Source organism: Crotalus tigris, unplaced genomic scaffold (genome assembly GCF_016545835.1).
Source record: "Crotalus tigris isolate CLP2741 ecotype Arizona unplaced genomic scaffold, ASM1654583v1 scf7180000017987.690289119674:8195010, whole genome shotgun sequence".
Taxonomy (NCBI): domain Eukaryota; kingdom Metazoa; phylum Chordata; class Lepidosauria; order Squamata; family Viperidae; genus Crotalus; species Crotalus tigris.
In genome coordinates, this window is record NW_024096758.1 from 2,331,480 (window position 1) to 2,355,311 (window position 23,832).

General features: G+C 40.1%; 1 protein-coding gene across 5 annotated transcripts in view; it reads right to left on the reverse strand.

The window, feature by feature from the left end:
- NCOA1 (nuclear receptor coactivator 1) overlaps positions 1 to 23,832 on the reverse strand; it is a 329,445-nt gene that overhangs the window by 181,409 nt on the left and 124,204 nt on the right. The gene's annotated exons all lie outside the window — the stretch shown is intronic.

Genomic DNA, 23,832 nt, shown 5'->3' on the forward strand with positions numbered 1-23,832 from the left:
AGTCTAGGGAATATTTACTGAATTTTCTGCTAGTCTGTGACAGAGATAGAATTTACAGCTGCCTTATGCAGTGTATTACTGACACCAGTAACAGTAGTAGAATGAGAGATAAATGGACCTGGCCTGTGAATAAGTCAGTTCTCTTGCTCAGCAGCTTCAAATGCAGCATGAATTGTGTCAGAATCACTTCCTGATCCAGTGTTCCTTATATTAGAATTGTGTGTTTTATTTCAGACATTTAAATTTCTCCGCCAGCCCCAGATTTATGAAAATTGGAAAGGTTATTCTTGTTAAAAGTTTACTAAATTCTCACTAAAAGGTGTTGAATATATTCCTTTTTAAAATGCAAATTGTATTATTTAACATTTGCAGTACTTATATTATCATGTACTATAAATTACATAGATTAGCAGTTTGCATCTTCTAACCTGGAGCTGTTGGCAAAGCTTAGGAAAAATGTGTTGCTGCACAGTTCTGGGTTTTGAACCCTAGCCCCCCTCAAAAGCAACTGTTTCCCCCCCATAGCTAAAAATGCTTTAATTCCTTATTTTCTTTCCAAACATCTTCACATGAAAAAGAAAATTGCCCTCCAAGAGACTAATTATCAAAACACAAATTGCAGCCTAACCAACTGGTAGTGCAACAGTTGCACCATCTTGACCCTGGGAGGATTTTCCCAGATTGGGACTTTTTTCTCAAACACCTGAGCCACCCCATTATTCTAACTGGAAAGCTAAAATATATCGTATACCTCATCCAATTTAATAGGCAATACTTCAACCTTGAGAGCTACAAGAGAGTTGTCACTTAGCCTTTGTTAGTTAGTTAGTTAGCAAGACAACTTAGTTACTAAATTGTCATTCAGTTACATTTTGCAGGGAGGAAGTCCCTTGCATCGTTCAGTATAGCTTGAAAAATTATTCTGGAAGCCATAGTGATTCACTTTCAAGGCAGTAAGGTCTATCTAACTATGGAGATTGTATAGAACTTTTTTCTCAGTTTTCCCCAGATAGTGCCCTTTGGATATGCAATGTTTTTGTAGTCTATTAAATTGGGAGGGGGGGGAAAGAGAATGTGATTGGGAAAGGCTTGATCACTTATTTCATAATTTCAAAGAGAGGGCAAATATGTAATTGCTTACAATAAAGATTGAGGAAATAATCAAACAAAAACTTCAAAAAACAAAGGCTAATTATAGTTCCCCCATAAACAATTGTTTAATTTTCAATATGAAGATCAATTACTTTGGGTAGCGAAAATGACCAATCACAAAATGACTGCCACACATGCATGACCAATCACAAAGCATCCATTTGCCAATTGGCAAGCCAGTGAGGTTGTTCCCAGAGACCCCTTTTAACCCACTCAGAATGCTATTCATTAGCCAGCTTTATATCTGCCTTTCTTCTGGACAAGTGATCATATTTTCAATAAATAAATGGGCTACAAATGCTCAATATTTTTATTTTCTGAAAATACCTACACAGGACCATTTTTGGAAATGAAAATATCAAATACTAGCTTTGCAACAAACTGGTTTTCTGGGCTGGTAATCAGGAGACAAGAAAGATGTCTACTGATGTGGTATTCCTGAAATGTGGAGATTCTTGGGGTTCTCAACAATCTGACCTAAAGACATTCAAAAATCAGGAGCAACTCCCACAACTCTTCACCAATCTAAATTTGATTGGACCCAGAAAGGAAAATATAGTTCCTACTTCGGTAGTAAAGGCATACATATTCTGCCAAAAGAAAAATCCTTACTTCAGTCCCCAAAATTTCTCATTAAAAAGATTTAAGCTTATTGATTTGGGAGACATCATTGCTCAATGTCTTAAGGCAGGGGTGTCAAACTCGCAACGTCACGTGACGTGTCGCGACGTATTGCAACCTTTTTTCAATTACTGAAAATGGGGTGGGCGTGGTTTTGCCATGACGCATCTGGCCCACGGGCCGGCAGTTTGACACCCCTGTCTTAAGGGCTGTTGACAGTCAAAATGTATTGTTATGCAAAATTTCTTAGAAAAAGTTGAGAAAATGGAGGCCAGTGGTTTGCACTGTTGGAGACTAGAAATGATAGAGAAGAATAAATGTGGAAAGGTCAAAAGTGGAAAATGTGTGTATAAAAAAAACAACGGGACAACAAGGATAAATATTCTAAAGAAGAATAAGGGGGGGAATGTAAATAATAGAAGATTACTGTTACGAAATTGCTGTTAAAAAAAGGGAGGAGTATACACTGTGTGTGTATGTGTGTTATGTTTTGTTTTGTTGGTTTAAAAAATAAAAAATTATATTAAAAAAAAAGAGAACAAAGGCTATGGATGAGCTATCCACAATTAAAATCTATACTAGCTGAGTGGCCTTAAGCAAATCATTATCATTTAACCTCAATTCTCCATCTGTAAAGTGGGAATTGCCACAACCAGTTTCATAAAGTGGATGCACAAATTAATGAGATTAGAAACTGTGAAATGCTTATATGTTAAATGTTACCTCCAAATGGTTAAGCAACAGTTTTGGAAAAACAGTTTTAAAAGTATACTTTAAAAGTATTTTATTTCAGCCGCTAATTGGCAATCATCTTGCCTGATAATTAGAGATATAACAGGCTGCATATGGCATCACTTCTTTTTCAGGAAAAAACATAGGAGCTTCAATATGTTGACTTGTCAATGTTCCCACTCTTTAATGAAAGACATTACTACAAAATACTGACTTTAAACCCTCAATTCCTTCTCTGTCTCCAACTCTTCTATCTTAAGTGATGCTATTCAAGTAGTACTTTCAACACTTCACTTGTTTGCCAGTAAACTTGACCCAAGATGTTCTTGACTAATTTGAAACAAAGTTCCTAACTGCTTTTGCTTATAAATATTTAACAAAATACAATAATTCACTCAAGGAACCTAAAATCTGTATATTACCATCTACCACCTGATCCCAACTGCTTGAGCTGGCACATTTTCCAGCACTACCATACTTTGCAATGCTGTTGCCATCAGTACATAATACTTGTATGAAATGTATGTAAAAGTTCTTGACTTTATGCCATTAATAGTCATACTATGAAATAGTTGTGGTGGATGTCTCAAACAAGTAAATATGCAGTGTCAACACAGACAGCAAATTCTAACAAAAGATTACCCCTCTAAGTACATGGCCCTGAAGTGACTAGGAACCGGCCAAGACTATAATAATACTGTTGTGCCAGTCTAATCAGCTGAGATTATGAAGTTGCCTTTTAATAAAAAGGCAAATAAAAGTAAAATAAAGAGCTACAACCTAACTTTTCTGAATGCACCTTACTATACCCATCACAGGAATCTGAAATTTCTAAATTCTATACAGGACCTGTCACTTAGAAGTACATTGTCATTTTCTTTTATGCTATGATGAAATTTTATCTGACCACAGATTAGGGAAGAAAACTATAAAATACTCTTAGTGCCAACTGGATACCATGGCTACGAGCCTGAATTAGTGGAGCACAATCTTTGAACGTGGAAGAAAGCTCCACATTTCAATATTCGTGAAATTCATCAGATTTGGCTCACCATTCTTAAATATTTTTTCTCCTCAACTTTATATAGAATTTTAAAATACACAGCAATCCTAGCTCCTTAAATATTAATCTCCACCCTCCCCCCCAAAAAAATAGCATTAGTGACTTGTTCGTAGTTAAGTCATTAATGATAATTGGGGAAGGAGTGAAAATGGCATTTTAGGAGTTAGGATTATTGTCTGTCTTGAGAGTCTATGCAAATTAAGGGGGGAAAGATAGATATTTAGCAATAATGTTGTATGAATATTGTTCATGTGAGGAAGAGAAGTTTTCTCTTCTCTTAAGTCTTGTAAGACTACATACAGTTTCAGGTGTTCAGCAATGTTTCTTTTCTTAACAGGCCTTAACAGAAGCCTCACTTGGAAAAAAAGTAGGTGCAAGAGGATTCCAAAAGTCCAGGAATCCTCTATTTTGGATATTGATTCTTTGTATAATCTAATTTAATTATATTTTATATAAACATTTGCTTCTCTACTCATGGAATGATATTTTCTCAAAAGTGAGAAAACAGGAAGTGGGGGAATGGATTGAGCACATATGGCAATTCTCCTGGAAGTAAACAAGTCTACCCTACAGAAAATATATAAAGTCACTTAACATTAACTCACTGGAGCAAGAGTGATGGATAAGTTATAGAAATCAGTTAAGTATTTATTAATTAACCAACTATACAAGATCACAAAAATAAAAGATTACAGTATACTCAGAAAAAATGCCAAAGAGATTAAATAATCATAATCTTTCCAATAGCAATATATTCTAACATTCTAAATCCTTGCTTTAATGCAAATATTGAAATTCAAAAGTGATTGCAGGATGCAATTTCCTATTATTTTAATTATGTTTGAGTAGATGGCAATTAAAGTAGCACTTTAAAGAGAAAGCAAATAGGGAAAGATCAGTGCCAACTGATCATTACAAAACAAAATTAAAAAGTAAAGTGTAGAATATCAATTTTACATATGGCAATATTTATTCCCATGCAAATTATATAAAGTCCAAACCCAACATTTTGATTATCAAACAGTATCTTCTTCTGATCAATCCAGAAAAGAATGACTATGCAAAATGTCTAATATGCCAACTACCATCGCAAACACATATTCTGTCTAAGCATCTGGACCATGTTATCAGCAGTGTAGAAGCAGGAGAAATCTGCAAGTCTAATTACACCTTGGGATTACTAACATGACATGCTCTAATAAATACTCCCCCCAGCATCTGCTGATCTAATAATTGGCACTGGAAAATAGCACATGCTTATCTATGTAGTTATTACCTCTCACTGATTAAGAGCCTGGCAAGGAGGCAATGGGCTGTATCAAACACAGTGGGTGGTAAAAAGATGTGGAAAATTTAAGGGGAAAAAGGAGAGTATGTGCCAGTCCCAGCATCAAGGTTTCTTAACACACCAATCTACCACTCCTTCCCATCATCCACATCTATGGCTGCTAAATCTGCTTCACTCTGACTACAAAATGACTTACAACCACGATTGGGGCTAGAATTTCTGTTGCTAAGCAAGGCAGTTAAGTAAGTTGTGGCCTATGTTATGATCTTTTCTGCCACAGTTATTAAGTGAATCATACAGTTGTAAAGCGAATCCAGCTTCCCCCATTGATTTTGTTTTGTCAAAAGCTGGCTGGGAAGTTCACAAATGGCAATCACGTGACTCCGGATGCTGCAACCATTGTAAATACATGCGGGTTGCTGAGCACCTGAATTTTGATCACGTGTCCATGAGGATACTGTGACAGTCATAAGTATGAGGTTATAACTCATTCTATGTCCATATGATGTAGAACAACCACCTGTTCTATTAGATCTTGACTGCATGGGATGCTTGTTTCTATTAAAGTTCAAACTCTAGGAAAAAACATCCATTCTACTACCGCAGGGCTGTCAAACTCGCAATGTCACATGACGTGACTTTTTTGCCATTGCCGGCAATGGGGTGGATGCGGTTTCACTATGATGCATCCAGCCTGCAGGCCGGCAGTTTGACATCCCTGCACTACTGCAATCAGAACTGCAAAAGTCACAACTAAAAAGTCATTTTGCTTCACTAACATCTGTCAAACTCTCATTCAAGGGGCAAATATGCCTGTAGTTTTTACTTCCCTTCTGTAGATTTAAGAATGGATGTGCAGGTTTTCCAAAGTAGTTGAAAATAAAGGGAAAAATAAATTGTTAGACAAAATAGACAAAAGAAAAATGATACACATCACAATAAACCTTTTCTGGCATTTTTATTTCAAATGCTTCTATTTATAAAATTGACAATGCCCTGACAAATGGTTCAGCTGGACAAGTTTCTGGGAGCACCAACCTTTAAGAGATATTGTACAATAGTGGCCAAAATTGTGGAAACCTTTTAGGAAAAGTGTACAGTAGAATTGCCACCTTTGGTTAAGTTTCCACCCATTTTTCTTCTAATTTCTTTATAAGTGTAGCCTTGTTCACTTAATACTACTATTTTACATCGCTTTCTGAGCAACCAGTCAATTCTTTGCACCATTACTTTAATTTTATTACGTTTTACAAGCTCACTAAATGAAAGAACACAAAAAAACCCAACCAACTTGATAGCGATCACATAACACTCTGACAAATGTCCTCCTCTCAGCTTCAATACATGATATCAATAACTGAATCCTACTGTGATCTGACTGGTTCATTGCTAAAACAAGATGACACCTGATTGGCTCTCTAAACACTCATGCTCATTGGCTAATCAGATGAAGGAAAGCTACCTGATATCAACCTAAGCAAGTTGTGCTTCCTTTTTCTGGTTATTTGGCTATAACTTTTCATATAATACAGAACAGATAATTGAACAAACTTTGTTGCATTACATTCTTCATTAAATTATCTTTCCATTGATATATACTCCAAAAAAAGGTGGTGTTAAAAATACACTTTTCCCAAAAGGTTTCCTCAATTTTGGCCACTACTGTATAGATGACGATGATGCTAATATCCCAATTTGCAAAAAATAAGAAAAAAGGACAAGCTAAATCCAGTTCTTATTAAAAACAAATACTATCAAATGTATTGCATTTTAAAAAAAAGCTGTAGTAATTAAATGAGAGCTAAAAACAGAATTGTTACAAGTTCTATTTCTGCCTGTATAAAAGTCTTTAAGAATATGTGTGAGTTTCAGAAATGTCACATAATAAATAAAATTATAGGACAGGAAATAACATTTTCAGAACATATGACTTTTCAGTTGTATTGCTAAAGATTGCCATTGTCTCTGCTTATGATCTGTTTTGCTAAATATGGTTTTCCAGACATATATTGGTGCTCCCAGGAGACTTTTACTTTCTAAAGTCCATGGGTGGCAGTCAAACAGAACATGATCAAGGCTTTGGTGGACCATCACCCATAGCTAATAGAATGCTGTCAGTGTGATGGCCCCCATGTTTCAAAAGTTTGAACTATTTGGGGATCTAAGTCAAAGGAATAAAAAAACACCAAAGGGAAAGATAGAACAAAGAAATAATGGTCATGTAGAGCTGACTATTACTGTAATTCTGTTTGAGATTAAATGATTGCCATGTACTGCTTCTTCACCTTTTCAGTGTCTGTCCACACAGAGACTGCACCTACGTCCCAAGAAATACGGCATAAAAACATCTTCATAGTGATCAACAAACAACCTTCCATGCTGTGTGAGAAAATCTGGGGGAGAGGTCATTCAAAAAAAAGAGAGAAAGGTTACATCTGCACAACATGCCAACTTAACAATGATTTATAAATTAATTTTCCAGATTCTCTTAACATAGTAAAGCAATTTATTCAAAGAACCTATATGGTTGCCTATCTCATTTAATTATCTTAGGCAACTCACAGCAACCTGTAAAAATAAAAGAATAAAAACAAAAAAAACACCACCTTTCATTGGGCGCTAGACCAATCAGCCTCCTGACTCAAGCCCTATTCTAGCCCAATGGACTTGTTTTGTATTAAAATATGGTTGCTCAATTTGTGTTGTGAACAGCATAAACAAATAGCGGACAATTACTGCGTACACATTTGAAAAAAAAATCTAGTTTAAGAGCTAGTTATTTATTTGCTTATTACACAAATTTCTATGGCTCCCCAACTCACAGCTGACTCCAGGCAGTTTATGCAAATAGAGCCAGAGAAAGATTCCTAAAGGGATTTTTTTTTGTAACTCTAGAAGCTGTTCCCAACAAAAACAAGCCCAACTTGTGTGTGAAATACCCAAATAAATTTGCCTAAAGCTGTTATACATAGTTAAGTTAAAGAAACATAAAGTCACAGAATATTGGAAACTTGCTTTAAATGATTTCTTGATGCTACAGTACTTCTATAATTAAAAATATCTGAAGTCAAATGTCAAGAGCTCATCATTATAGAAGTAGAATAAATTTTTAATGAAACTTGTTGTTATGGAGCAGTTATCATGATAAAGAAAACTGCAACAGAGAAAGCTGGGGTTGTAGTTCAGCTTTATTAATGTAATACTGGATATAGACCTATAGCCAGTGGTGGGATTCAGCCAGTTTGCACCAGTTTGGCAGAACCGGCAGCTAATTTTTTGTTGCCCATGCCCAGAATGGACTTCCGGAAGCGGCATCCATACAGAGAACCGGTTGTTCACATATTTGAATCCCACCACTGCCTATAGACCTGCAAAAAGTTCTTCAGAGTTTATATTGATACTTCCCAGGTTGTACAAAGGAATACTTATCCATTCTACCTTTTCTATGTAAGAGAAAATATGGAGCAAAAAGGGAATGGAAAAACTGTCCAAGAAAAAATAGCTTAATACTTCCAACTTCTTCCTAAGTATGTTCTCTATGTTAGAGAGACCACAAATGAAACCAAAAGCTCACAAAAGTGATTTTACCATCATTTACTGCAAGACATTGTACCAACAGAATAGAAATCAAAAGTCTGAATTGGGTTATGAACATTCAGCAAAACATGGAATAGGATCTTTTCTGTTCATATTTTAGACTGATTGATGATGGTACATGATGATAATGATATGCCATGAAGTCACTCTCAATTCCTAGCAACCACACAAAATTTCTAGAAACAGATTTTTTCTGTTCAATGAAAAAAAAGAAAAGTTCCCTATGCACATTTTTAACAACTAATACATTGGAAGAAAGGCTACAATCAAAACCAGAATATTTATGTTCATTCTTCAGCTACATTATAATATGTCCCAATTCATATGTTCTGAAGCTCAGGTAAGGTTCATATCAGGCCCTATTATGGAAGACTAACTGTAGCAAATGACATGGGTCTTGCAAGTTCATGCTTTGAAACCTGCTTTTTGAAACCAAGATAGAATAGAATAGAGCTGGAAGGGATCTAGGAGGTCTTCTAGTCTAGCCACCTGCTCAAGCAGGAGAACCTATACCATCTCAAACAGGTGAATGTCTAGTCTCTTCTTAAAAATCTCAATAATGGAGTGCCCATGATTTCTGGAGCTGTTTCACTGTCCTCATTATCAGGAAATTTCTCCTTAATTCCAGGTTGCTTCTCTCTTTGATCAGTTTCCAACCATTGTTTCTCGTCCTTTCCTCTGGTGCTTTGGTGAACAATCTGGCCCCCCTCTGCTTTGTGGCAGCCCCTCAGACACTGGAATACTACTATCATGTCTCCCCTATGTCTTCTTTAGACTAGCCCACAGGTCGGCAACCTGCGGCTCCGGAGCCGCATGCGGCTCTTTGAGCCTTCCCCTGCGGCTCCCAGCCTCCTCTGCCTTTGCAGAGAGAGACAGAGACAGAGAGAGGAATTGTGCTTCCCTGCTTCTCTCTCTCTCTCTCTGTGTGTGTGTGTGTGTGTGTTTTTGTGTGTGTGTATAAAAAAAAGAGACTGCACTCACAGTGTTCTCCGAGGAGCTGAAAAGCTTACTGGGCGGAGCTCCCCCCTTTGCTGCATCTCTGCAGGAAGCAGGAAGGGCAGGAGAGAGCTAGCTAGCCCAGCTAGACTGACTCAGGAATTCTGGGAGTTGAAGTCCATGAGTCATAAAAGAGATGAGGTTGCCTACCCCTGATCTTGTTGGACAACAGCCTGAAGCTTGTCAGGTGAGCAGCAGATAGGAGAGGGGAGAGAGAGAGAGAGAGAGAGAGAGAGAGAGAGGGAGAGAGAGAGAGAGAGAGGAAAGAGAGAGAGAGAAAGAAAGAGAGCGGGGGAAGAGGAGTGGCAGACCAAGGGCAGATAGAGAGGGAGAGAGAGAGAGAGAGAGACAGACCCTTTTGACATCTAAAATGAAGATAACACTGCATATATCCTTTTTTTACCTGTGTGTGTGTGTGTGTGTGTGTGTGTGTATACATACATATACATATATATATACACACACACATACATACACACACACAAACACACACACACAAACACATATACACCTATAATAAAGGTAAAAAAGGATATATGCAGTGTTATCTTCATTTTAGATATCAAAATGCTTTTGCGGCTCCCAGTGTTTTGTTTTTGGTGGGAAACGGGTCCAAGTGGCTCTTTAAGTGTTTTGGGTTGCCTACCCCTGGACTAGCCAAACCCAAGTCCCGTAGTGGTTCTTCATATGTTTTAGTCTCCAGGCCTTTGATCATCTTAGTTGCTCTTCTCTCAATTTTTTCCAAACTCTCAACATCTTTTTTGTGATATGGTGACCAAAATTGGCTGTAGTATTCCAGGTGTGGTCTTACTAGAGTTTATAAACAGTACTAATACTTCGCGTGATCTTGATTCTATACCTCTGTTTATACAACCCAGGATTGTATTAGCTTTTTTGGTTGCTGCTGCAAATTGCTGGCTCATAGTCAAGTGATCGTCCACTAGGACTCTGAGGTCCCTTTCACAGTTACTGTTTTAAGCCAGGTTTCGCCCAATCTGTATTTGTATCTATGATTTTTCATGCCTGAATGTAGGACTTTGCTTTTCTCTACATTGAAACTCATTTTGTTGGATAGGCCCCATTGTTCAAGTTTGTCAAGATCTTTTTGGATCCTGAGTTTGTCTTTTGGGGTGTTGGATACTCCTGTCAGTTTGGTGTCATCTGCAACTTTGATGAGTTCCCCTTCAATTCCCTCATCTAAGTCATTTATGAAGATATTGAAAAGTACTGGGCCTAAGACGAAACCTTGTGATACCCCACTGCTTACTTCTCTCCATGTGGATATAGTCCCATTGAGGACTACTCATTGAGTATGGTTTGTCAGCCAGTTACAGATCCATCTGGTGGTAATGTTGTCTATTCCACCTTTTTCTAGCTTACCAAGCAGTAGGTTGTGGTCTACTTTATCAAATGCCTTACTGAAATCTATATATACTACATCCACTGCGTTTTGCTGGTCTACTAGTTTAGTCACTTTATCAAAGAATGAGATAAGATTGGTTTGGCATGATCTGTTTTTAACAACTCAGTGCTGGCTACTAGTTATGACTTTGTTTGCTTCTAGTTGTTTGCATATCTGATGCATGAGGTTGGGCAGAAGCACACTGCTCAAGAAGTGCAGGGAAGCTAAAGTGATAAGAAGATATATTTTACTTTTCAGGTGGCAGAGAATCCATAGTGTTCTTGAAAAGAAAGAATATCCAGCCTACTAACCTTTAGCAGACGTTGGCTCAAGAAACTGAAGTCTTGGCCTTTGGTTGCTGTTTTAGTTAAGGAAGCTAAACCAGGAGAACACTGAGTAAACACAAATAGGAAGTCCTCAATTTACAACCACAATTGAGCTAAAAATTTCCATTACTAAATGTATCATTTATTAAGTGAGTTTTGCCTCATTTTATGACCTTTCTTCCCACATTTGTTAAGTGAATCACTGCAGTTGTTAAGTAACACGGTTGTTAAGTAAATCTAGCTTTGTTTGTTAGAAGGTTGCAAAATGTGATCACATGACCTCAGGACACTGCAACTGTCATAAATATGAGTCAGTTGCCAAGCATCCAAATTTTGATCACGTGATTGTGGGGATATTGCAACGGACATAAGTGTGAAAAACAGTCATAAGTCACTTTTTCAGTGCCATTGTAACTTCAAGTGGTCACTAAATGAACTGTTTTAAGTCAAGGACTACCTGTACAGTAGATGAAAAGTCACAATTATGAAAAAATGATTTAAATCCATTTATTCATTCTGTCTTTGCACCTATATCTGTACATGTACCAGAAGTGCTATTTTAATTTGCTATTTCAAAAAACAATTCATTCCATAAAAGCGTCTCTGAAATCCAGCAATATCCATCTGAAAACATTGGATTGTAGCTTTAGAATCATGAAACTTGGCAAATGCTCATCCAAGAAACACTATTTTATTTTATTATGTTTAAATATATTTATTTTGTTTTATCATAAAAGGTAAAATACAAAACAGAAAAACAAACAAATAAAATAAAACATATGTCTAGCACTAACAACAACAAAAAAGAGAAAAAGGAGATTAAAATACCAAATAAATTTAACATTTAACATGTAGAATTCACTCTAGCTGGATGCTGAAAAAAGAAAAAAAATGTAAATTCTCTTCCCCTTTTACACACACACACATACACATACATACACACACACAGAGTTCCGGCACCTTTTTTGAATGGAACCTTGTAGGGTAGGCAAGGCGGGTTGTGTGACATGTGTGAGTTCCATCACTTTTTTTTTTTTTACAAAAAAAGCACTAGATAGATAGATAGATAGATAGATAGATAGATAGATAGATAGATAGATAGATAGATAGATATAGATATATGCATTACCTAATTAAAGTGTTGCAAGAATTTTCTTTTATACACACACACCGGTATATGTATGTATGTGTGTGTAATGAGGTAATGCAATGCCAAGCAATACCAACTGGACATTGTTTAATTCAGGTTATTTTGAAGTACAGTAGAAATGCCTCTTAATGGAGTTTGTTTGTGGCTTTGTATATTAGTACTGCACAATTTCTATTTTACTAGCTGAAATTTTTGAAAATCAGGAGTCCGATAGCTTAAGATTTTGGAAACTGGTTAATTTCATCATGTGTATGATGATGTACGTATGACAATGTATGTATGATGATGCACCTGATGAACTGAGCTGAAGCTCATGAAAGCAGTTATTTATATATTTATTTATTTTACTATCCACATCACTATCCAGGGGAGATTATGCCTTTTAATAAAAATCATTTGTCTGAAAAGGTGCTATCAGACTCTTTCTGAATTTTTGTTACTATAAACTGACACAGTTTTCAGTCCACAGTGTTCAAAATCTCAGGGAACTTGTTTTACAGGTGAGTTTCAGATCTAAATAATTGGGAAAGCAAAGCACAATATAAGTATACATACATGCATCTTTGCCCAAACATATTTCAAATTTAAAATACTGTACACTTGGCAGATTGAAATGGTAATAATAATTATAAAGAAATTAAGGTTCTGATTATTGGAATGAACTTTGATTACATGCCATTGAATCGTTTTTTGACTCCTAGCAACCACAGAACTTCGATCCTTGTTAACTCAGCAACTGCCTGAAAAATGCTTTCTTATTAACATCCTGTTTCTCATAGTGGCCAATTATATGCCAGGAGATACTACATGAGAACAATATGGGTGCAAATAGCCCTTTTGTAATGTTGCATCCTGCCATAAAATTAATATTCAAAGTGTTATTTCCTATGAATGTGGAGGTTTCCTAAAAGACATCTAACATCTTTCTCTTTTAAAGCTACCTAAACTTATTGACAATACTACATTTTGTGTCAATAATTTGACACAAGGAAATGGACTCTTCATCTTTCCTGGATTTATGCATTTTCAATGGCTAATTTCAAGATTAGAAGGAAAAATGGAAAATTCTCAATCAACTTTCTTTCCATCATGTTCTACTTTATCATCCTCTGTACTGATTCCTCACTTAGTCACACATATCCTAAACTTCAAATCTGTGTCCAGATGTTTTAACCTATCTTGATTATTGAAAATATTCTAGCACCTTATTCACCTTCAGTTGCTTTTTTTTTTCAGTTCTACAGCATTTTTAAAATGTGGCAACCAGAACATCTTCTAAATCTGGACACAATGTAAATTTGAATATGGCACTTACAGCATGGTTAGTTTTATTTTAAAGGGTTTTCATAATTTCTACCTACCTACCTACCTACCTACCCACCTACCTACCTACCTACCTACCTACCTATCTCCATCTGAGAGGATACATCATAATCAGCTTACTCAGCTGGAACCTAGTGGGCAGCAGCTATTATTGCAAGAAAATGATCCCACAAATACCCAGATCTTAAGCCATGAAGGGTTTTAAAGGTGATAATTGACACCTTTAATTGTACCCAGAAGCCCACCAACAGTCTGTATAGTTCTTGGAATAGTGTTGTTTTATGGGTGGCTTGTGGTGTTATCCCACCTGCTGCATTCTGAGCCAGCTATAGGTTCTGAATGCTCTTCAAGTGTATAATGCAGTTGAGAGGTGAATAAGCAGCAGTGCATAATGTCTGCCATTCCAGGAAAAATTGCAATCATTACACAAAATGATGCTATGTTCTGCTAAGCTATATCTATCACCTGCTCTCTGAACAGGACCTGTAAGTCAAGAGGGCCCCCAAACTGTAAACCAACTTCACCCAAAGAAGTGCAACTTCATTCAGATTTAATAGTATCATCTCAGTGGCAGGAATTTCTTACTTTAAAATTTTATTGTATTTTTATAAATGTTTGTATGTTAAAAAATAAAAAAAATTCAATAAAAAAAAAGAGGGCCCCAAACTTTTGGGCACTAGGGATCAATTACGTGGAGAGAAGTTTTTCCACAGACCGGAGGGGGCATGGCTTCGTGTGCTGCCTGGATCCCGCGGATGGGGCTTTGCTTGTTTGTGCAGCCTGGTTACTGGCATGCCACGGCCCGGTACCGGTCTGTTCTGTCCCAGCCTATGTGAGCCCTTGTTAATTCACAAGGACAAACCCCTCTTTTAACAAGTAGACTGGAAATGCAGGGAAAACAAACCCCTTTTATTAATTAGGTACAGACCTACAAAATGTCCCAAAAGCAAAAGCAAACAAAACACGATGCAAATGGAGAATTGTCCAATGCAAACAAAACACGATGCAAACGGAGAATTGTCCAATTCAAACAAAACACAATTCAAATCGAAAATTGTTCACAAGCAAGGCAAACAAAACAGGATTCCATGAAACTTGAGTCCTTTGCGAATGGTTGCCTTAACCAACCAGCACCGCCCACACCTTCCCTTTTTATTATGCAGCCCCAAGGCGTGGTTTCTCAATGCCTTCTCCTCCTCCCTTGGAGTCGCCCCATTGCCTCTGTCCTGCTCTTGTTGCCTGTCTGCATTTGCAAGCGTTTATGATATCTTTCAGCTGTGAGTCCTCAGAGTCTGACTCAGCTTCCCCGCACAGCTGGGTCTCGGCCTGAGCACGATTGGAGGGGCCAAGCTCTTTATCAGATTATAAGTCCTGGACTCAACAGAGACTTCCTCCAATTCTGATGGCCCTCCAGGCTCCTCCTCCTCCTGATTCCCGGGACTCAGCTGCCAGGTCCACTGGCTGGCATGGACTCACAACATGGTCCGCGGACTGGAGGTTGGGAACCCTTGCTCTATAACAATAAAGTAATATTCCTGGGAATCCACCTCTTGACATGGCCTACCTCAAATAGCTTACCTCAGTCTTAAAACTCTCACTATGCTCTCCTCAGAGAAGTATCAAACTTTGTTTTTGGATCTTGATGCTGGTGACAAATATTTGGGGTTTCCTGATGTCTGTAGAACAAGTTGTATGGCTTTGTTACAAGATCAACAGCAAATGAATATATAAATAACAAGTCTGCACAATGCAATGATGCAGCTAATATAGCAATTGGTGAAAAGCTTGCTTCAGTGAGAAGTAATTCCACAACTTGCTGCCCAATCAGTATTCAAGGTTGCTTTTATTCCATCTGCTAATAGAAGGAACAGTCAAATAGCCTGTGCCTTTCTTTTTGGGGTGGTTACTAGAAATTCACATAAAGATTTACACTATTTTGAGAACTACAACTGTCCAGGAGAAATAGCAAGCTAAGAAATTCTTAAGATGTGGCAAGAAATCAGAGAATTTGTGGATACATAGATGATTTCCAGTTGCATGTCAGAGATGTGAGGTGAAAGATCTTGTTCTGATTGACTTAATGATGAAGTGCAGATGAATTAGCAAGACAAGGAACAGCGGAAAGTTTGAAAGAACTGTTCCAACATTGTGTGTTAATGAATTGGTGATTGGAGGAGTTGAGGCATGGAGGGGAAAAAATAATGGGTGGGAGATTTTATAGCCTTTCATTTCCCCTACCCACTCTCTCTGTAGTCTCCCCAGATTCCAGCATTGGAGAACTCATACAAATTAGACCAGTGAAGTGATCCGTGTTCAGCAGTGAAACAGAGGAGACCCCAATTTGTTTTTACAGTGGAGCCAAGGCATCTAGCCAAGACTTGCATCATTAAAGTACAGAACTTTGAGTCAGTTGCAAAGTGATGCTTCTGTGGAACTACAGGCTACTTAGCAAGCAAATGCCCAAAGCCTTATTTTTTTGGAAACTCTGTTAAGTTTCCTGTCAAGAGTTTGGCAGGGCTGCCCTCAGACAATGAAGAAAACCTTAGATAGATGGCAATAGGCAAATGTATTTTATTTTCCCTATTAATCTTCACATCCCATTAGGGGTAGAAATATAGCGCTCTACTGTTTTAGACTATGATATAAACAATTTATAAATGAAACTATAGTGTGTCAATTGGAATTGTCCACACAAATCTTATAAAAACCTATACAAGTGGAAACAATTGGTGGGCACCACTCATTTTGCAATGTACAAATCCTCTACAATGAAAAACAAATAATTGTGTAGAATGCTTACCACTATATAATACAACTTTCTTTTAGCTTTGTATGTCCCTGTAGATGGAGAATGATTATAAACTCATAATCCAGATTTCTACTGGAATGAAAGGATAGTTTCTTTTTCATGTTATCAGTGTCAAATATATATATATTGCTGTTTTTTAGAGAAGAGGAAGCAATTATTTTGTCTTTTCATTGGGCATGTAACCATTTATTTGAAGCAAGGAACCCAGGTCCCAGCTAAGAGACAATATCCTATGGTTATTCAAGAGTTAGCCTTGATGAAAGAATTTCTGGACAACAATATGAAGGGTATCTATGGAGATTCTCAGTCATCTAAGTCATGGTTATCCCAAAGGTGCTTTTTCAAAAGCAACTGGACTTTCTTTTTCCTTGAAGATGTTTTGCTTCTCATCCAAGAAGCTTCTTCAGTTCTGACTCAGTCAGAACTGAAGAAGCTTCTTGGATGAGAAGCAAAACTTCTTCAAAGAAAAACAAAGTCCAGTTGCCTTTTGAAAAAACTCCTTTGGGACATTATGAAGGGTGGCTTCTAGAATGCATCAGACCATGTACAACCTTAGATATGTGCATAACTGTCCTGCTTGACACAATCTCTTAAATCACCTCTTAGCCTTCTTCCAGGATGGGCAGGAAGTTGAAATTCCAAGAACAGTAAGCTTCAGGAACTCCAACACCAATACCTTGATAAAGTCTAGAAGTTCAGACAGGGAAACCACCCCTGCAGGATGGAACATGAATAACTCTCCTACTTTATCCTAAGAGCCACCGTTATCAGTAACTCCCCATCTAGTCATCTGTGGAACAATGCCTCTTGACATCAATGGATGAGATCACCACTCTACATTCCTCTTCTATAGTCTGCAGCTGGTGGAAGATCTAAAAATGAAAAGATTACATTTCGAAAAGGAGGAGATCTTATTTCTCCTCAATCACGTTTTGCAGGTCATGTCTGCCCTCTCATCTACAATAAAATTGTGAACGACACAAATTGTTCTAGCAGATATATCCAACTGAAGTACCATAGGGCATGGGAAGGAAAAGTCTTACCTTCATATTCTCCTGCTGATAACTTCCTGCTGGCCTATATACTACATAAGGTGGTTAAAATAAATTCAATTCAATTTGTTCACTTTCTCTTCCAATACCCAGAAAAGGGGTGTTGTCTTACCTGAACGCCTTTTCTCAGCATGGAGATGGAGAATCCACCAATGGGTTTAGACTGTGTTCCTGCCCAATCAGATCAAGTCAGCCAAAGTTGCCACGCCTCTCCTGGGCTAGAGGATCCCAGTCTCGATGCAGGCGAAGCCATGACTGACAGCAAGACTTGTTGGCTCATAAATATAGATCTAGGCCTAATAACCTACTAGGGTGGGAGTGGATTCTCCATCGCCATGCTGAGAAAAGGCTTCAGGTAAGACAACGCCACTTCTCCAGCACAGGAGATGGAGAATCCACCAACGGGACATACCAAAGCCTACTATCCCTGAGGGAGGGAATCAAGCTTGCCCAGTGTGGCACTTTGCGATAGTACCCGTTGGAGAAATCTCCTGCCAAAGGAGGCCTCCGCCGAGGCGAATTTGTCGATTTTGTAATGTCTAATGAAGGGTGACGGAGAGGACCATGTGGCCGCCTTGCAAATGTCTTCAATGGACGCTTGAGTGTCCCAGGCTGCGGAAGTAGCCGTGCTATGGGTGGAATAGGCCATAATGCGCCCTGGAACCGGCACAGAATCCGCCTGATACGACTCCACAATAAAAGCCCTAATCCACTTGCCAATCGCGGAGGAGAATACTTTCCTGTCCCTAGAAGGAGGATGACAGGAAACGAAAAGGGTCTTGGTGGTGCGGAAGGTAGCCATCCGTGAGATATAATAACGGAGTGGCCTGCAGACGTCTAGCAGGTGCCATTGTCGTTCCAGAGCATGCAATGGATTAGGACAGAAATCTGGTAACACGATTTCCTGAGTCCTGTGAAATAAAGAATTTACCTTTGGAACAAAGGTCGGATCAAGATGAAGGACCACTCGGTCCTGATGAAAAATGCATAAGTCATCCCTGGTAGAGAGAGCCGCTAATTCAGAAATCTGCCACGTGGAGGTGATAGCTACCAAAAAGGCTACTTTGAATGATAAGTATCACAAATCACATGTTTTGAAGGGTTCAAAGGGCGGATTGAAAAGAGCCCACAAAACCCTTGGTAGTTCCCAGGAGGGATATCTATGGACTACGGAGGGCTTGGAGTTAATAGCACCCTTGATGAATGAGCGGATCAAGGGATGGTAACCTAGAGAAATGACAGATTCACATGTAAGTATGGTGAAAAGAGCGGCGACTTGTCTGCGTAGTATGTTTGGAGCCAAACCCCTCTCCAGACCCTCCAGAAGGTAGTCCAATATGTGAGGAATCATCAGATCAGGAATTGTCAAGTGGCGCTTTGAGCAACACGAACAGAAATTCCTCCACGTGGCCTCATAAATACGGTTGGTAGAGGGCCGACGGGAGGCCTGGATTATGGAAATGACTCCTGGTGAGCAGTGCTCCCGGGATAAGACTGAGCACTCAAGAGTCATACGGCTAATTGGAGCCATTGGGGGTCCGGATGGAGGAGTGTCCCCTGACTGAGTGAGACCCTGTCCGGGGGAATCCTCCACGGTTGCGCTAGGGAGAAGTTCACTAGGTCGGCGAATCACGGTCTCCAAGGCCAGTACGGAGCCACTAGAAGAATCTCCGCTCTTTCCCTGAGGATCTTGTTGACGACCGCCAGAAGAAGAGGGAGAGGAGCAAAGGTGTAGAGCAGACCCTCCGGCCACGGACTCCAAAGAGCGTCCATGCACTCCGCCCCTGGGGAGGGGAAACGGGAGAAGAACCTTGGTAACTTAAGTGTTTGTCGGGGAGGCGAAGAGGTCTAGGACTGGAAGTCCGAATTGGTGGGAGATTTCCCTGAAAATCCTCAGGTACAGGTGCGACTCTGAGTGGTTCACTGTCACCCTGCTGAGGAGATCCGCCTATGTGTTTGCCTCTCCTGAGATGTGATCGGCCTTGATGGAGGCTAGGTTGGATTCTGCTCAAGAGCCCAGGAGGAGAGCCTCAGACAGGAGAGCATGGGATCGGGTGCCCCCTTGCCGATTCACATGGGTCTTGGCAGCGACGTTGTCCGTGAGGACCAGAACGTGACATTTCACCACAGAGTTGCAGAAATGTCAAAGGGCCAGGTATATGGCTCTGAGTTCCAACCAGTTTATGTTGTGCCGAAGGTCGGAATGGGACCAACGGCCTTGGGCCCACTGTGATTGTAGGTGGCATTGGTCGTAAGAGTGATGCGATCCGGCTCCTTGAAGGAGGACCCCCGGAGCATAGCCGATGAAAGCCACCACTTGAGGGAGCGCGAGACTCGGGGTGGAATTCGCACTCTTCAAGTGGATGAGCTGAGGTTCAGTTTCTGGAAAGGGAGCAGGACCACTGAAGTCTCCTGGAGTGGAGCCTGGCCCAAGGCACGATGGCAATGGCCAAAATCATCTTTCCCAGCAATTGGGATAGATTTGCTAATGTTATTGTATGGTTCCCGCAGAGTTGTAGGACTAACTGCCGTATGCTGTCCTGGCATTCTTGTGATAGATAGACCCAGCAGTTCACCGTGTCTATGATGGCCCCTAGGTGTAATAGCCTTGTCGTGGGAGACAAGTGACTCTTGGAGAAGTTTACCGAAAACCCGTGACTTTGAAGAAGGTTGATCACCCGTCCGAGATCCGTCACCTCATCCGAAGGTGAGCTGCTAGAACTGCTAGGACCTTGGTAAAAACCCTCGGGGCCGAGGATAGGCCAAACGGTAATGCCTTGTATTGATAGTGCCGGCCCCTGTAAGCAAATCTTAGAAACTGGCGGTGGCTGAGAGAGATGGGGATGTGGAGATAAGCTTCCGTGAGGTCTACGGACGTCAGGAAGTCTCCTCTTCTTACGCTTCTGAGAATGGACTGGAGCGTTTGCATCTTGAACTTGCGGTATACAAGATGCCAGTTTAGTCTTTTTAGATCTAAGATTGCTCTCCATCCCCCCAAGGCTTTGGGGATGACAAAGAGGATGGAATAGAATCCCTGACCTCTCTGATCCAACGGAACCGGTTCTACGGCCCTTATGTTTACAAGGTGCTGAATGGCCTGTTGCATCAACTTTTTCTTTGTGGAATTTCTTGACTGGGGACAAGAGAGGAAACGATTTGGAGGGTAGGTGAAGAATTCTAGGGAGAGCCCGTGACGAACCGTGTTCAGCACCCATGCATCTGGTGGTGGCTTCCCACTGGCAGGCAAAGAGGGAAAGTCTGCCGCCTATGGGAGGAACCGCCAGAAAGTCATCTGGAGTGACGGAAAGGGCGACTGCTCCCACGAAAGGGCCGTTTGCCCTGAAATTGTTGTCTGGGCCTAGAACCCGTTCTGGCCGATTGTCTGTCCTGTCTGTCTTGTCTGACAGGAAAGGAACCGGGGAGATAGGCATAAGTAGGCCTAGTACCCGTACGGAAGGACTGTCTCTGTGAGTAGGTGTTGGGTCGTTTGTCCAGACATTTAATAAGGTGATTGAGAACCTTACGTTTATCCTTATTCTCCGAAAGGAAAGGCTCTAAAGCTGCCCCAAACAGCTTACCCCCCCTGGTAAGGGGCTGCTGACAGGCGCCATTTAGACTTGGCATCAGCGTGCCAGTGTTTCAGCCAAAGCATACGGCGTCCAGTGACATTGGAAGCCATAGCCCTGGATGAAAATCTGGCAGCCTGTAGTGTTGCATCGGAAGCATATTCCGTTGCCGCCACCATCTTGCTCAGATTGGAATCCTGGCTTGAAGCTGTCTGAGCCAGCAGAGAGCTGACCTATTGAAAAAGGATGCTGAGGTAGCAGCCCTAATAGCCCAAGCCATAGCTTGGTGTGTCTTGCGGAAAGTGAGCTCCTTTTGGGGGTCCTCCGCTTGAGGGCATCAGACACGTCTCTAGGAGTGGCAGTGGGAGATACCAAAGGTCCCAAGGGTTCATCCACCGTGGGAACCTCCAGAGCATCTGCCAGGTCCTGGGCAACATTATAAAGTCTTTTTTCACTGCTACTCAGGAGGGGACGGGTACCCGGGGATTCCCATTGTTTCTTGACCGCATTTAGAAACATGGGCGGAGAGGGGATGCGGTGTTGTGTGGTTACTGGTTCTGTGAAGTTCAGATCCGCCTCCAAGTCTGGAGCGGCCATTGATGTCGATGTAGAGGGTTCAGGACCAAGATGGGCCGTGGAAATGGCCTTTCGGAGCAAGGGGACAAAATGAGACGGATTAAAGAGACCAGCAAAGGATGGCATTTCGGGAGGGTTTTCCTCCTCATCCGACATCGGGATCCCCAAGTCCGCATCATACTCACGATAGGAGGAACCCTCAGAGTAAGAAGACTGTGAAGGTGAAGAAGGTGCACCATACACCTTGGTAGTTGGCTGGTGGATAGGTAGGGGAGAAACCGTGGTTGACCTAGATACGTGTGATCTAGCCTGAAGAGCGCACGCTACTGCCTGTGCAATCAACTCATTTAGGCAGTCCTCCATGGGAAGGGGAACCGGCTCTGTTGGTCTGAGTCCAGCCGCAGTAGAAGTGAAAGTAGCTTCCGGGGCCGACTACTGGGCCCGCAGAGTCGCAGGCTGGAAGATGGGGTCCTGGTGAGATGAGCCACCCGGCACAGGGGCAGAGATGGTATCTCCTGTTGACCAGATCCCCAGAGGGGAAGCAGAGGGTCCCAGTGGCAAATCAAAGGAAGGAACTTCAGCCTGAGTGGCTTCAGTCCTTGCTTGTCTTTGTGCTTTAGAGAATTCCCTCTCTAATGCCTGGTGTCTCCTACTGGCCTGTTTTTCTTCCTTTTTAGAGATTTTGCCTGCAGATCTGGCCTTGGCCTTGGCCGAGATCTTGCCTGCCGCCTCCTGATTGGAGGATTTATGCTGTTTGGAGGCTGATGAAAGCGGTGAAGCTCCCTTCTTGGAAGAGCCAGTATCCTCCATCCTCGTGGATTATCACAGAAGCACGATAGGGTACTCCTGGTATCCAGAGACAGGATTGGTCCCTCAAACACCCAACTGCTTAGATAAATATTGCTTAGACTGTTGCATTTATATAAAAGAAGGATTATATTTTTGGAAGAATTAACACAAAAGCTACAGGTTAATTCTTCAATAGCATTTTAGCTCTTCTGAGCTCATCCAGATTTATCCCATAATCGTGTGCAAAGCACTCAGAATACTTCAGTTGTGTTATATCTATGGAATGAATTACTACAAGTAAAGGAGCAATTAGAGAGTCTAAAAAATGTTATGTTTAAACTACAAACTGAAACATAAACTTCCAAACCACACTTTAAGCTAGAACACATGATTAGATTATATTTCACTCTATCATGCAAATCCAGAAAATAAGATTAGCCAAGTAAATCATATCTTAGTTAACATAGATAAGCCTGAAGTCACCACATCGTCTTATTCTTAATAGTGGAGCATGTTATCAAAGGTAATCACATTGTCTCCGGTGAGCGATATTCACATTTCAGTGGAGACATGGAGCAATCAGTGAATATCCAAGATAAAAGATTCAATAAAGACCATGCTTGAAACATCCTGGAATTATTTATTTTTTCCAAGAGACATTGTCTCAAAATTACAACATCAAGAAGGTTAACTTTGTATCTTGCCTATTAAACAATTTGAGTGGCATCATTGCAATCGGATTAAAGAATATGTGAGTTATATTATGCCACAGATTCTGATTTCCAAAGTATCTGTCATATCCTAAGCCACCTCATTTAGTGGAGCTAAAATAAGATATAATTTAAAAACCATTTTGAAAGGAAAAAGTTTTAGCTCCATTAAATAATGGAATCCTGACATAAGTGGTAACTAGGCAGCAATAACAACTCACAGAGACAGCTGAGAATTTTTCAAAGTCCTATTATATTGCCATATAAAAAAGATAAGCACAGCACCATTTAGAAAATATAGGATTTTTTTTTCTTTTGTTGTTATTTTAATTCACTCAAAAACTCCAGCATATATGACATCAATACAATGAATGCATTTTTAGCTATTTATGAAACGTGTGTTCCTTTAAACTGATTCCTTATTATCTTTAATTTTTTTGAGAAACATGATACGGCATTTAAACATTTTTTAATCTGTTCAATAGAATTCTTTATAGCTATCTAGCACTACAAACGTTCTGGGTAAGACTAGTTTATGTTAATAAGGAACATGATTAAAATCAGGCAAGAGACCAACAGTCGATTCAACAGACAGGAAGCAAGAGATGCAGTCTCACTACATTCTGGACTCATTCAAGAGAGCCACTCAATGTTTGCCACCCATTTAAATGTCCTTTTGC